The sequence below is a fragment of the Esox lucius genome, unplaced genomic scaffold, assembly GCF_011004845.1.
Source record: "Esox lucius isolate fEsoLuc1 unplaced genomic scaffold, fEsoLuc1.pri scaffold_44_arrow_ctg1, whole genome shotgun sequence".
Taxonomy (NCBI): domain Eukaryota; kingdom Metazoa; phylum Chordata; class Actinopteri; order Esociformes; family Esocidae; genus Esox; species Esox lucius.
This window is the reverse complement of record NW_022995028.1, coordinates 110,816-114,189: the sequence shown is the minus strand read 5'-3', so window position 1 is coordinate 114,189 and position 3,374 is coordinate 110,816. Positions and strand designations below refer to the sequence as shown.

Genomic DNA, 3,374 nt, shown 5'->3' with positions numbered 1-3,374 from the left:
GTATTCTTCAGTGAGTGAATTCAGGTAAATAGCTATAAGTAAGTATAATTATAAGTATGAATATTTTAATCTTGTCATTGTATAATATTTTTTATCCAGTTATTTTGTTTTTCTTCAAATGCACCGATGTTTGTGAATGTCTAGGACCGTCTCTATCTCTCCCTACCTGTCGAAATTAGCTAGCTAGCTACTAGCTAACATACTGGCTAGCTAAAGTAGCCAAGCTAGCTAGCTACATAGTAAAGATAGTTTTCCTCACTTTGTCCCTTTGAGTTAACTTAAATTCAATTAGCGATGGAAATGACAACTGTCTGCTGTTCTACAAAGCTAGCTATCTAGCTAGCTAGTAAGAAAAGCGAGCTAACTATGTCGGGCTTGCCAGCTTAGCTGGCGCTAGCTACCCGGCTAGCTAGCTAGCTAACGTTTTTGTTCAACTTCTGGCCAAAATTTTATTAGTCATGTTTAACAAAGTTGCCACGTTTAGTCTATCCACCTAGCTAAATACACCTTGATCTTAGCTATGTTTCTGTAGAAGCACATCGATTGTCAAGGTTAAGATGGCCCAATACAATGTTATATGTCAGTGCAGTAACTTTGCTTAGGTATTTAGTTAACATTAGCTAACTTAGTAGTCTCAGCTGTTAAATTGACCAATTTAACTATCTAGGCAAATCTATTTGCAAAGTTGTTTTAGCTAACATTTTGGTTACACCTCATTTTAAGGGGCCTTTTTAAAGTGCAGTTACATAATTACTTACATTGCAAAATGTGTTTCAGTGCAAATATGCACACACATTTTGTGTGGCTTGTTTGTATGTACGTATAAAGCATGTGTGAGCTAAAGTCATGTTTTTGTTTGTCTATAGAATGCCACGTAGTACGCGTTCTAAAAAAGTGCTTGTTAGCACAGTGGGGGATGATGGCATGGCATCAAAAAATGTGCTGGATGAGTTGACTGAAGTGGTGGATGTTGAAGTCCAGCAACGAGAGGGCCAGGAACCACCTGTGGTTACTGTGATGGAGGATGTAGACACACTCAATGAATCCTTTGATTCAGGTGGCAAGTATTACTTCAATCATTCTGTATAATCCATAGAATGTGAAATATCTGAGGCCATAAAGGCTTCAGACTTTGTAGGCTTTATAAGAATAAGACGTACTCCAGCCTGTCTTTGAGAAGTTAATGGAAACAGCACCACCATGTGACAACACCTGTAGCTACCACCCAGCCCAACAATTTATTTCGGGGAAACACCAACCTTTAACACCAATAGGTTTCGTATTGATTATTTGTGGTAGGGGAGCTGTATGACGAATCTAATGTCATTGTTGATCTTGTATCAATCTTTGAATTTTAGATGCTGCATCAAGTTACACCAACAATAAAAACATGAAAATGAAGATGCTCAAAATGAAAATAAAGGCATTGGAGGAAGAGAGGGACTTCCTCCGAACAACTATTACCCAGCTGACTGGTTAGTAACATCTTCATGCAAGCCCAAATTCATATATGCGAATAGTAGGGTTGATAACCGAACTGGTTCGCAACTTGAGGGTACACTATTGGTTTTTGAGGTCACATTTACATGAGCTCAGTTAGAGACATTCGCTTTTCTTAACTGGCTCCACTTTGGCGAATCACAGCCTTCAAAGGCAGGAAACAACATGGCTGAATGAAGGTTTGGCCTCAATTTACAGTGGATATAAAAAGTCTACAAACCCCTGTTAAAATGCCAGGTTTTTGTGATGTAAAAGAACGAGATAAAGAGGAATCATGTCAGAACTTTTTCCACTTATAATGTGACCTATAATGTGAATAATTAAATTGAAAAACAAACTGAAATCCTCGAGGAGGAAAAATGACAAATAAAAACCTTACAATGACCCGGTTGCATAAGAGTGCACATCCTCGTATAACTGGGGATGTGGCTGTGTTCAGAATTAACCAATCACATTCAAACTTATGTTAAATAGAAGTCATTACACACCTGCCCTCATTTAAAGTGACTGATTAATCACAAATAAAGTTCAGCTGTTCTTGTAGGATTTTCCTTACATTTTCTTAGTTGCATCTAAGAGCAAAAGCCATGGTCCACAGAGAGCTTCCAAAGCATCAGAGGGATCTCTTTGTTGAAAGATATCAGTCAGGAGAAGAGTACAAAATAATGTCCAAAGCATTACATATACCATCGAACACAGTGAAGACAGTCATCATCAAGTGTAGGAAATATGGCACAACAGAGACATTACCAAGAACTGGACGTCCCTCCAAAATTTATGAAAAGATGAGAAAACTGGTCAGGGAGGCTTCCAAAAGGCCTACAGCAACATTAAAGGAACTGCAGGAATTTCTGGCAAGTACTGGCTGTGTGCTACATGTGACAACAATCTCCCGTATTCTTCATATGAATGGGATATGGGATAGGGTGTCAAGACGGAAGCCTTTTCTTACAATGAAAAACATACAATCACAAGATTTAAATAAAAAATACTGAGTAATAAAAACCGATTTATATAGGATAATTAATGGAAGGAGGGTCCTGGAATTTTACAGAGTACTGATGTCAGTTCATGTCAGAACTTTCTCTTTATTTGCTGTGGACAAAATGACCCCTTCTAGGCGCTTCTAATGTTAACTCCCAAAAGTAAATTTTCAGTTGTTGTTTTTTATTGTTGAACCCATTGTAACCAATCATCTCTTCACTGATTTCCTTTTATTTTAGGACAAAGAACTTCTTCAGGACCAAGTCCTAGCTCATCTGTGGGTAAGTTTTTCTACGTTGTTTAAACCTTCAATATTTAAGATATTATAACACTTTTTAACTGTTTCTGCGGTTTTACCAGTGCTTTATTTGATCAAAAAGTCCGTAGCTGCCTCTATTAATGATTTAACTCTCAATTTCTATTTCAGGTGACAACATTGCCAAGCTTGAGGATCAGTGGGATGACAGCTCTGATTCTTCGAGCTCTGATAGCTCTTCATCCACAGACAGCGAAATAGAAAAGAAAAAGAAAAACAAGCAGAAGAAGAAAAAGAACAAAAACAAGAAGGAAAAAAAGGAAACTAAAAATGGGAGAGGTATTTTTAGATTATGCATTTTTTAAGTTAAAGCGCTGTATTAAAGCATTTTGTTGTGGTGCAGTTGCTTCTTAAAGGATATGTTTTCTACTTTTTAACCTTATGTACCGAATACCTAGTGTGATCCTAGTATGTAGAAATGTGTCTTGTAATCTTTGGGCTGCAATCGATGTGAATGGGCCAACTTATACAGCATTTGAAAATATGACACATTCTGTTTTTCAAAATGGGAAGCCCATGGTGTATTGATATAGGTCTCAATATGTTCCTTGGAATTTTTGGGGCCAAACGATCA

General features: G+C 37.3%; 1 long non-coding RNA gene across 1 annotated transcript; it reads left to right on the top strand.

Annotated features, from left to right (window-relative positions):
* Positions 1-1,388: 1,388 nt before the first annotated feature.
* LOC117594211 lies at positions 1,389-2,999 on the top strand. Its single transcript, XR_004575574.1, has 3 exons — positions 1,389-1,475; positions 2,724-2,765; positions 2,912-2,999. It is a non-coding gene; the product is annotated as an uncharacterized LOC117594211 (long non-coding RNA).
* The last annotated feature ends 375 nt before the right edge of the window (positions 3,000-3,374 follow it).